The sequence below is a fragment of the Myotis yumanensis genome, unplaced genomic scaffold (genome assembly GCF_028538775.1).
Source record: "Myotis yumanensis isolate MYYU_CA2020_CCGP unplaced genomic scaffold, mMyoYum1.0.hap1 SCAF_10, whole genome shotgun sequence".
Taxonomy (NCBI): Eukaryota; Metazoa; Chordata; class Mammalia; order Chiroptera; family Vespertilionidae; genus Myotis; species Myotis yumanensis.
In genome coordinates, this window is record NW_027223761.1 from 65,711,147 (window position 1) to 65,723,859 (window position 12,713).

Consider the following 12,713-nt stretch of genomic DNA (forward strand, 5'->3'; position numbering starts at 1 on the left):
AAGGGGGTGTGACCAGCCTGCAAACACCCATCAGCTCCTCAGCCAGGCTGGCCAGGCACCCCAGCGGGACCCCCACCCTTATCTGGGACACCCTTCAGGGCAAATCAACCGGCCCCCACCTGTGCACCAGGCCTCTATCCTATATAATAAAAGAGTAATATGCAAACTGACCCTAACAGCACAATGACTGGGAATGACAGGTCACTATGGCACACACTGACCCCCAGGGGCAGATGCTCAATGCCAGAGCTGCCCCATGGTGGTCAGTGTGCTCCCACAGGGGGAGCTCTGCTCAGCCACAAGCCAGGCTGGCGGCTGCCAGTACAGCCGTGGTGGTGGGAGCCTTTCCCGCCTCCTCAGTAGCACTAAGGATATCCGACTGCAGCTTAGGCCTGCTCCCCGCTGGCAAGTGGACATCCCCCAAGGGCTGCCGGGCTTCCAGAGGGAGGTGTGATTGCCAGCTTAGGCACAATCCCCTGGAGAGAGGGCCTAAGCCAGCAGGTGGTCATCCCCCGAGGGGTCCCAGACTGCGAGAGGGCACAGGCCAGGCTGAGGGACTCCCCTCCCGCCCAGTGCACAAATTTTTGTGCACTGGGCCTCTAGTATCTATATAAATGTACAACTCTGTAAGTGCTTGTGCTGGTTTTAAGTTAGCTCTCATAGGCTTCAGTGTTTCTATATCTATTTGTCCTGCGTTCTCCTCCTGTAGAGTCCCTAGTGATTATATAGCTAGTTGGGTAGGATATCTGGTAGGTGGCCAATAAGTTTAAAAATACATCAGTGTAAGCAAAAGGATTCATGTGCAGAACACATCAGGGTTTTGAAACATTTTTAAAGCTATACAAAGCATTTGGAACATCTGCCCTCATCTTTTATGTAGATAAAAGGTGAAGTTTCCAAAGGCGTTATTTGATCTAAATCTGTAACAAAGGAGAAAGAAAAACACTTGGGGAACATTAAGAGGTTATTTCAATCTGTTCAAGATTTAAACTCACTTATAAGCAGAAAACAATGCTTAAATTGCAAATATCCAAAGTTAGTGAGAAAACTTTTAGAAATAACTTACTTTAGCACATCCAAGCTAATATTATTAATTACTAATAAAGACTAAAGTCAGAAGTATCCATCTTATGAATAAATGAATAGGTGAAAATATCCTGATGTGAGGAGGTCTATGATACCCAACCAGGATCAATAAATAAGGATATGGAAATATCAAGAAAGGATTATCAGGTATTGATTTGGAGCAGAACTGAGTCCTCTAACTCTTCACTTATATATGACTTGAGGCCTGGTGCACTAAATTCCTGCATGGGGGGTCCCCTCAGCCCAGTCTGCACCCTCTCCAATCCAGGACATCACGCTCACAATCTTGGACCGTTGGCTCATAATCGCTCACCAGCCTGCCTTCCTGGTTGCCCTAACTGCCCCCCCCCCGCCCCCCCACTGGCCTGGTCGCCCCTCATGGCTGTCCCACCAGCCTGGTCGCCCCACACAGCCTGCTTGTTCAGTTGTTAGGTCGTTCCTCACTAACCCCCTGCCGGCCTAGTTGTAGGCAGCCATCTTGTGAGGGTGTGAAGGTTAATTTGCATATTGCCTCTTTATTATATAGGATAAAGCAGCCAGGTATCACACTTACTTTTATAGGTGTGCTCCAAGAACATTTTGATTCTATACTCAAAGATATTGGCAATAACAGTATTTTTGGAAGAAAGGAAACAGTAATTTTGCTCACTGATAATGTCTTTTAGCTTTCAAATAGGTGTATCTCAGTCAGGCATTGAGTCCAATAGCATTTCATTACTTTTACTGAGTAAATAGCTACTATTTTATGAAGTGTTTTCTCACTGTAACACTGCTTGGAGCTCTATATTTTAAAGAACCTAAATGATAACATTATATTACAAAGATGTCCTGATTGTTAAAAACAAAGTCACATAGAACACTGGGTGTGATTGTATGGTGTTCAATTCGATGGCAAGGCTCTAGCAAATACCTGTATATTGTGATTTGCTCCCCTTTTCCATGTTGTCTCTGTTTGTAAACTCTCCAGGCAGTTGGTTCTCTGGTTTCTGCTTCAAAGGTATTGTCTTGCTTGGTTGCCATTTGGAGATATTTTTAAGCAAAGAATTTTTGCTTTCTGCCACTGTGCTTCCAAAACTAAATTTTTCGCCACTTTCTCACTTCAAGGGGAACACTATTTTCAATGGGTTTACATTTCACGATGCTAAGGAAGCAATAAAGAAAGCCCCCCTTATTTTTAACCTTTGGTGTGTTTTTTTTCTCCTTCCATATGCAGTTCTTTAATGAAAAAACTCAGATCCATTCCCATGTTCTCTGTGGTAATATTCATTGCAAACATCATTATGGATATGAGGTCTCTCCCTTAATTAAGAACTAAAAGGCTTCATTTCCTAAAACAAAAGCATGTGGCAGGTTTTATTGATCTGGTCAGTGTCGCCAGCTGAACACATTAGCAGAGGTTATTGATTGCTCTAGCGGTAATGAGCTTGGGTTCTTTGTCAGGTGAAGTCCACATTCCTTGGGAGAATTTACTTGAAGCGGGCTAACGTGGAAGTACATTTTCACTATGATCTATGATTCAGTAGACTTTTAAAGCTTTATGGCCAATGAATCATTCTTAAAAAATATAACAGCAGTCATTAAAAAGATTATTTTCTAGTCATTATCTTTTTACAATTTCTTCTGAATGTTAATGTTGCACTTATGAATAGATGCTAAGCCAAAAAAATGTAGCATTAAAATAATGTGATCACATATGGCTCTCCAGCTTTTAATAAGTTCTCAATAACTATCATCATTATCCTCTGATGACTAAGCTGGACAACATAACTAGTTTAGCTTTGTCATTATCAATAGTCATGATCTCCATCCAGGGTTTGAATAAGGATTGATATAAAAAAAACCCCAGCCCCAGCCAGTGTGGCTCAGTGGTTGAGTGTTAACCTATGAACCAGGAGGTTGTGGTTGGATTCCAGGTCAATGCGCATGCCCGGGTTGCAGGCTCAATTCCCAGTGGGGTTCCTGCAAGAGGCAGCCTATCAATGATTCTCTCTCATAACTGATATTTCTATCTCTCCCTCTCCCTTCCTCTCTGAAATAAAAATATATTTAAAAAAGAAAGAGTTGTTAAAAAGAGCTTTGTAGATTGATCACCAATAAGAAATGGTAATCTGTGTAGTAAATGTGTGACATCTCCTAAGAAAAATGATAGTAAACTTTTCATTGGGGATTAGATTAATATTGCTAAATTATATCTCACTCTAAGATTTCAATTCAGGTGAAAGACCCAGTAGTACACTTCATACTCATTCACTTAGTGGAATATAGCCATATTTTTTTCTTCCAAATATGTATGAAAGCAATGAGGGGACTTTGTTTTCCTTTTGAATGAACAACAGAGACACCTCTTTGTCTTTGGAAAATCATGATAATATTTGAGATTTGTATATGCAATTTCAATTATATATAAATTCAAAATGACTTGGGAGAGAATTATAACCTGATAAATGAAGGAAGAGATCCATCTACACTAATAAAAGAGAAACATGGTAATTAGCATACGACCACTACCCTTTTCATTGGCTAATCAGTGAGTATATGCAAAATAACTGTCAGCCAAGATGGCGGCTGGTAGCCATGCACTGAAGCCAGCAGGGAGGCTTGCTTGCTTCAGTGACTGCAGACTCCAACGTTTCCCTGCCTAACTTGCCGGCCTCACAGCGGCAACTCTAAGCAACCATGTACTATGTTGCAAATAAGAAGCTAAACAAAACCCCAGAAACCAGAGCCCCAACCCCCTGATCGGCCCTGCTCTGTGCATGACGGGGTGGTGCCGCAACCTCCCCATCGATCCTGCCTTGAGTGTGACAGGGGGCGGTGCCCCAACCCCCCAATTGGCCCTACCCTGAGCGTGACTGAGGGTGGCATTGCAACCTCCCGATCCGCCCTGCTCTGTGCATGACAGGGGGCAGCGCCCCAACTCCCCAATCGGCCCTCCTCTGAGCCTGACCAGGGGCTGCACTTAGGAATTGGGGCTGCCCTCTGCCACCTGGGAGCAGGCCTAAGCCAGCAGGTTGTTATCTCCCAAGTGGTCCGAGACTGTGAGAGGGCACAGGCCGGGCTGGAGGACCCCCTTCCCCACCCCCCCGAGTGCACAAATTTTTGTGCACCAGGCCTCTAGTGTGTAAATAATGGTGATGGCTCACTTAGAAGTCCAGCCAATGGGAATACAAAGAGATTATTTGGAACCTGGAATTTTCATGTTGATTTTGAAATTTGAGGAAGATTGTATATTTTATTTGTAACCTACAATCCTCTGATAATCGGCTGAAAAATACTGATCAGTTATTGAAATGTGTTCGTTACAAGGCTCTCTGGACCCACTGCCAGACAAAAAAACATTTTCCTTTTCCCCTCTGACCATTTCTGCAACACCCAAATGAAGGAATAAAATTGTTTCTGACCTTTGAATTGATCCAATCCCTGACCTCACATCACCCCATGAAAAAGTTATTCAAAACACATTGATGGCATAGGTTGCTTCTATCTCCAGTAGATTTTATAGTACTATGTGTGCCTCTAATGGAGTGAGATATACATTTAATGGAGATGCAAACACAATGGACAAAATAGTATGCTATCTGTAATTGTTAGAGTCAAGTTCATGTTTGAATATGACAAAGAAAGCGATAATTGGTGATGTAGAATCAGCTGCAGGATTCTGAAGCCAGATTTATCAGCATAGCCACAAAATTTTGGTATCAAATATTTGTCCAGATTAAAAAAGTACTTCCTTTGAAACTTGTCTTATTTACATGGTATTTTATATTGATTAGATTGTCATGTTAACCGAGAAACTGTCACCCAGAATCTATTTTTCTCTTAATGAGTTATTTGTTAGGCATACTAGCAAAAAATATCTTGCATAATATGACAAATAGGTTCACCTCATGCCAAAAGTACTATACTCTTCAGCATTGGTAAGTGAGGTAGACTATACATTATATTCATTTTTAGTTTTAATAGCATGATTTTTAGAAATAAAAATAAAAATCTAAAAAAATTAGATTCTTAAAAATTAAAATCTATTTAAAACTAATTCTATGATGGTTAATACTTCACTACAACCCTGTCTCACCTTTGAGATGGAAAAGCAAAGCTGTAGAGATTATAGCTACTTATCAAGTCATCACATAAAAATTGCTATATATTATTGAGGGTCTAGTAAAAACCAGTAATGGTACATACACATCCTCTCTCCTTAGCAGCAGACAAAGCTTGTTTGGGATGTTAAAGTTTTGTGCCCACACAGAAGTGACACATGAATAGCTGACTTAGGAAAGAGTAACAAATACAAACAAAATATTATAAAATAAGGGTTAAAAGGAAAATGTGAATGAACTGCCATTATTTATCTCTGAAAAATAAATGACAGAGACTTAATAAATCCATTGTAGTCTCTGAAAGAAATTATATAGTGTGAAATAAGGGATATGTGTTAATCAGTAGAGATAAAACAAATGAACCTGTTATTTGCTCATCTGGGATGAATTTCCCATCATAAAATCTCGGGGCCTCCAAGATCTTGCACTACCATTCTTTACAGATTGGTGCATGTGCAATCACACACACACACACACACACATACATACACACACACATGCACGCACGCACACACACACACCAATGCAATAGCAGAAAAGTAACATTTTTTTTCTCTCCAAATATCTTCTTCTTCTAATTCTATTTATTCTGTTCCCATTTCTTGGAATGTTCTCTATTTCATCTCTTCTTATCAAAGTTGTTTCCACAAATTAAATGGCTCAAATCCAAGAAGGCATCCCTGACTACAGAATAATAAAAAGCTTTCTGTATTTTTTACCCTCACTAGTCTTTTTTGTACCACAACACATTGTATTTCACATTATAATGTATACACCACTTCTATCATCTGCTCATTCCTAAATATTCTGCCAATAAAAATTTTGAAACGTATACCTGTTTCTCTCTAAATATCCGAAATAATTCCTTATATATAGAAAATATTTATTTTGAATAAAATTGGCATGATACTTTGGAATATTTTTTCTGTCCAAATATATTGCCACTTAAACACTGTAAAAGGTTTAACTGAATATGAAAAGGGATAATTGCTAGGAATTCTCTAATTTAACCCATCTATATATATAAAAGCCTAAGCAACTGTCTGACCGTTTGACCATCTGGCTGGTAGCTATGATGCACAATGACCACCAGGGGGAAGATGCTCAACGCAGGAGCTGCTGAGCTGTGGTGACTTGGCAGCTGTGGTTCTCCGATGATGCACCCAGGACCAGAGAGGAAGGAGCCCAATTCCAGGGAGCATCACCCGAGGTCCACTCTCTTGTAATCTGGGACCCCTTGGAAGATGTTAGAGAGAAAGTTTTGGCCTGATCCCTGCAGGCCAGGCCAAGGGACCCCACCAGTACACAAATCCATGCACCAGACCTCTAACATTCTATATAGTAGTACCTTCTAACATATAAAATTTGGGAGTATCTGCAAGGCATCACCCTCCTTCCTTTTTTCCTTGTTTAGGCTCTGAATTTTATGTTTGTCATTATCAGATCCTATACTTCATTTTTCTAATATCACCATCTTATTCCATCTTCATGTACTTTTCATTAAAGAGTAAGGAAGACCTGGGTTCAAATCTGGCTGTTTAATACTTAAATATCCTATATTACTTTGTAGACTATTGGCTAAGCTTCAGTCGTTTTATCTGCCTCGCAGCTTTTTGGTGTGAATTAAATGAATAATACATATAAAACCTTTACCTGTAAACATTTTATAACTGAAAGTTTTTATTATTAAGAATAATTGTTGGCCTAACCGGTTTGGCTCAGTGGATAGAGCGTCGGCCTGCGGACTGAAGGGTCCCAGGTTCGATTCCGGTCAAGGGCATGTACCTGGGTTGCAGGCACTTTCCCAGTGGGGGATGTGCAGGAGGCAGCTGATCCATGTTTCTCTCTCATCGATGTTTCTGGCTCTCTATCTCTCTCCCTTCCTCTCTGTAAAAAATCAATAAAATATATTAAAAAAAAAAAGAATAATTGTTATGAGTTTATTTGGGCTTTTCTTCATATGAGTATTTGGAAACTAACTTAAATAGACAAAACATTACAGTTTAAGCTATATTAACCATACAACTTAAACACATTTGTTGTGAAAAAAAATATTAATTTCTGCCAAGGAAGCAATTTTATAAAATGAATCAATGTGCAGAGTATCATTTTTAAAATTCAAGTGGTCATCCTAATTAAACCTGTTACAACAAAATTAGCTGCTCATTTTAGTCACAAGAGTCCATAGTATCATAACATTTTAGAATCAGAAGAGATAATTTTATTTAAAGATTAAAAAACTAATAAAAAGAGGTGATATTAGGATGGTATGGACTTTAAAATATGATTAACCTAAATTTACATCTCTGTTCTTCTATTTAATAATCTACAACCATCAACCTCTCTAAGGCTGCATTTACTTATCTTTAAATGGGCACAAAAGCATTCCTCTAAAAATAGAAATGCTAGGGAAAAATATATAAAAGTGTATAAATTATATTAAAATTATATCTCTGTATATAAATTATACTATTTGATCTACAATTGTTAATATCCAAGCTATCTATCAAATATACACAACACACACACATAGGTATTGACTAGTTTTTAATGTCCACATTAAAACTGTCTATTGTTTTGCTTTCTACTTTATTAAAGTATAATTGACAAAAATTATATATATATATATATATATTATATGGTGTTTAACATCGTAATTTAATATACATATACATTATGAAACAAATAGCATAATCAATTTCATTAAAACATCCATCATCTCACATCATTACCTTTTCTGTGTGTGATGAAAACACCTAAGATGTATTCTCTTAGCAAATTTCAGGTATACAGTACAGTATTATTAACTACTAGAGGCCTGTTGTACGAAGAGATATATGCAATAGGCCTTCCCTTCCTTGGCTGCTGGCACCGGTTTGCCTCTGGCACCCGGGACCCAGGCCTTCGCTCTGGCTGGGCTCCAGCCAAAACCGGCCCCGGAGCATCAGGTTTCACTGCTCTGACCCTGGGGCCGTGAGGCTTCGCTCTGCAGCTTGGAGCCTATGTATGCAAATTAAGTCCCATCTTTGTTGGGTTAATTTGCATACTCTCCTGATTGGCTGGTTAGCATAGCGAAGGTACAGTCAATTTACATGTTTGTCTATTATCAGGACAGATAGTCCCCATGTTGTACACTAGATCCCCAGAACTTAATTCATCTTATAATGCATTGTGAGGCTTTTAAAAATGCTTAATGTAAATAATGATGCACACTTACTAGAATGGCCAAAATTGAAAACACTGGCAATGCAAAATCTTGGCAAAGGTGCAGAACAACAGGAGTCCCATTTGCTGCTGGTGAGAATACAAAATGGCACAAGAACGGACCCTTGTTCTTTGTCTGGTAGAACTAGTCCCTTTAATAGCACAGAAATTGTGTCTTGAATGAAATCTAATGTTACGACTTTTATTTTTATGCAGTTATGTACTGGTTTTTCAAATGTCGTTTCTTCCAATTTAGTGCTCTGAAGAAGATAAGTAGTAGCATAATATTGTAAAATCATCATTTCTCATCAGTTTATATTATCTAATGATATACACCTTGGAGTTGCTGTATTTTACTTACCTATTCTATTTTTTTTTTTTTTTTACTTTTCTTAGTTTCTTTTTTTTAAAAATCTTTATTGTTGAAAAAATGTCCTCTTCCCCCTTCCACTCCCCCCCACCCCCCACTGATTCCCTCCACCCCACTCCCACCAACCACCTGGCCTACTGCACTGTTATCTGTGTCTTTGGGTTATGCATATATGCATATAGGTTCTTATTGTGACCATTGGTACCTCTCTCCATATCTTTCCCTACTCATTTGATTCTATGTAAATTTGGCACACCAATCAACTTTTTACATTGTAATGCAGCTAATCCTAAACTGCTCAAAATTATCATAGAAGTCAATAGTTATATGATAGTATTCCTCTTAAATGAATTCATTTACTCTCATTTTATCAAGAGTGCTGAATATCCAATATGTAGGCCTCTTCAGACTGCAACAGATAACAAAGCTATAATAATGTCTAAGAGGGTGAAGCAGTATTCTGTCCATTATAGAGGATGCCTGTTCAGGTCACACAAAAGTAATGGCTTTGCAGGCCTCCACACGAACATTCTTGAACAGGCCTGTGTACAAAGATGAGAGAGTAAGGTGTATAAATGCTGATTAGGCAGCCACAGGGAAAAGAGAACTCCACATCTATAGTGAGGTCTCTTCATCCTTTCCTTACACATAATACATTTTAAAGGAATCACTTAAATTCCATCACTGATCTTCTTTAGTCATGATATTCTTCATGACCATTGTGCAAATTACTATTGTGTTCTGATTTAAAAAGTAACATAAATACAGATTTTTTTTGAAAAAAAGAAAACCCCATAAGAAATATCTTCTGGAGGGGAATTTAAGCTATATAATTCTATTGACAGAGAGATAGGATAATATAGATTATCCCAAACAAATGTTTATTTTTAATTTTAAGGTCTAGAGATAACGGAAAGAATAAAAAAGTGTCATTTTTGATATTACTTTTGAAGTAATGTAGTAGTGCAGACGATTTTTTTTTCTTTAAAAATATGTGTTGATTTATCTCACATAAGCTTTAGCTATAATTTCCCTTGGGTGTTTTCCAGTTGATCTTCTTATATATTGAAGAACCTCTCACTTGACTCAAGTGATTCAGCCAAGTAAAATTTGTTTCTCAGTGTATATGATACATTAACTTATATGTTGTTATCCTATTAAATAAAAGGCTAATATGCACATCGACCGAACTGTGGAATGAGTGGTGTAACAATGGGTTGCTATGACGTGCACTGAGCACCAGGGGGCAGACGCTAAATGCAGGAGCTGCCCCCGCCCACAGGCCCCAGGCCAGCCAAGGCAGATGCTAGGGGAGGCCTCCCAATCACCCCTCTGGTTGCCCCAGAGATCAGCGCTGATCACCCACCAGGCCTAGGGACCCTACCCATGCATGAATTTTCTGCACTGGGCCTCTAGTATTTAAATAAAAGTGTTAATCAAAATTCATGAACTACAATAATATGCAATAATATGTATTGATCTAGCAATATGATAATGGGAAAATACTACCAAATATTTACATATATTGTTATGTCTTTCAAAAAACCCATAATCATTTTAAGAATACATATAGATAAAATAAAATATGAGAGAAAACAGAATGAGGACCAGAGGATTGAAGATGGTTTTATATTGGTGAAAGGCAGGAGGATGCATTGGTGTAAAGTACCACATAGTTAGATCTAGACTATATTCCAGGATGAGTGCTAGAGTTTTGGGTTCTCCCAATGGCCAAAGTTAAACAATTTGAGTATCAAAACAAGTAATATAGTAATCCTATATAATAAAAGGGTAATATGCAAATCAACCAAACGGTGTAACAACCAGTCGCTATGAGGCACACTGACCACCAGGGGGCAAACACGCTGATGGCTGGCGAGAGCAGTGGCGGTGGCGGGAGCCTCTCCCACCTCCACAGCAATGCTAAGGATGTCAGACTGACAGCTTAGGCCCACTCCTTACAGGTGGACATCCCTCGAGGGCTCTCGGACTGCTAAAGGCTACAGGCTGGGCTGAGCAGACCCATTCCCCTGAGTGCACAAATGTCGTGCACCAGCACTCTAGTAGACTATAAAGAAGAAAATAAGTCCATACAGCTCTAAATAGACAGTCGAATAATTAAATGGAAGAAAAAAGATATATATCTCCTGTAAGGAAAACTCCAAATAATCTTTGTAGCTAGTCTTCCTTTCAGATCTACTATTCGGAGCATGTCTCCATGTCTGGTGTGGTGGTAAATGTACGGAGCAATGTGCTAGTCCGGGCACTGTAGGCACGCTCAAGAGCCTGACTCCAGCCAATCTCGTCAGTGAACTGGTCCTTTCTGTGGGCATCTGTGAGTCACCCAGACAGTTCAATCAGCAACTGCAATCTGGTTCCACAGATCACGTCTATAAAACCAGCAACAGTCCCAGAGTTTGAGTTCTGTCTACTCAGTGGACTTTCAGTGCATTAGTTGAACCCAGTCCACATTTCTTCTCAAACTATATCTATGGATTGTGTCTAGGTAGGAGACATTAAATAGTGAATATTGTATCTGCATATAAATATGCACATTTCACAGTATTTTTCTAGGGAGACTATATTTGACATGCCACTTAATTTTTCCACAGATAAGTATATCTAATTTTTTCAAAATATTCATGTTTTAAAAGACATTTCCATTGTGAGAGGTTAACAGTTGCCAATTAGCTGTTTGTTTGGTAGGAACTCTAATTTTACTTATAATAAAGCCCATAATAAAACCCATATATGATCAACCTACAGCCAACATCATACTCAACGGTTTATGTTGGGAACCTGAATAAATGAAAAAAATAGAAATTCACCCTAAGAACAGAAACAAGACAGGGATGATTGCTTTCACCACTTCAATTCAACATAGTACTGGAAGTCCTAGCCACAGTGATCAGACAAGAAGAAAACAGAAAAGGCATCCAAATTGGAAAGGAGGAAGTAAAACTGTCATTATTCTCAGATGGCATGATATTGTACAAAGGGAACCCTAAAGACTCCATTAAAAAAACAACTAGATTTAACAAATCATTCAGCAACATAGCAGGATACAAAATTAACACCCAGATAATGTCTTTATTACATTAAAGACGTATATTCTTTCACCAACATTTTTCTTAGAATCCTAAAGAATAAATAAGCGAATAGGATGAGGCTGATTTTATGAAATGTCAATAGGATAAATATGTTGCTTAGGCAATTGAGTAAAAAATTAGTACAGGTCAGGTATGCAAATTAGGAGTTTAATCAGAGATATCTGTGTATGAATTTCTAGAAAATAGAATCCAAACTGAGAGAAAAATGCCCAGGTCATTTTCTCCAACTTCATATATATTTATGTTGTATATTTGCAATATAAGTTTGTATACACATAATTTGCTTCAATACAAAAAGGTTTTTCAGGCATATCATGTATAGGAAACTATGTAATTTTTATAATTACATGTAATTTGTTGAAGGTTAAGCTTTCTGTCCTCAGTATTATATGTTGGTTAGCAACATATTTAAGTTTCATCTTTTTTAGTTTATAGATCTCATATTTTTAGAAGAGGAAACTCTCAATACGATTATATATCACAACCTTAAAAGCATAAATAGCTTCTCAAAAGAACTGCCACCCAGATGTTAATTATTATATTTTTATTGTTTGTGTAAAATTCTTCTGTCATTTTTCAATCAAGAGCCACTAGAAGTTTCATATGTTATTTTGAAAAGCAAGAGTAAAATCAACTTGGAGTATATGAGGTTGTTTTTATTCACTATACACTATTTTACCATCTCCAAGTCAAATAGACAAGAAAAGAGCAATCATCAACTGAGACACTTGTAATTTTTCATGTGGTCACATTATAAATAAAACCTATTAGTGTTCTGTGAATATATTCAGAATAGAAGTCATGCAAAAGGGACTGCATTCTCACAAAAAAAAAAAAGGATTT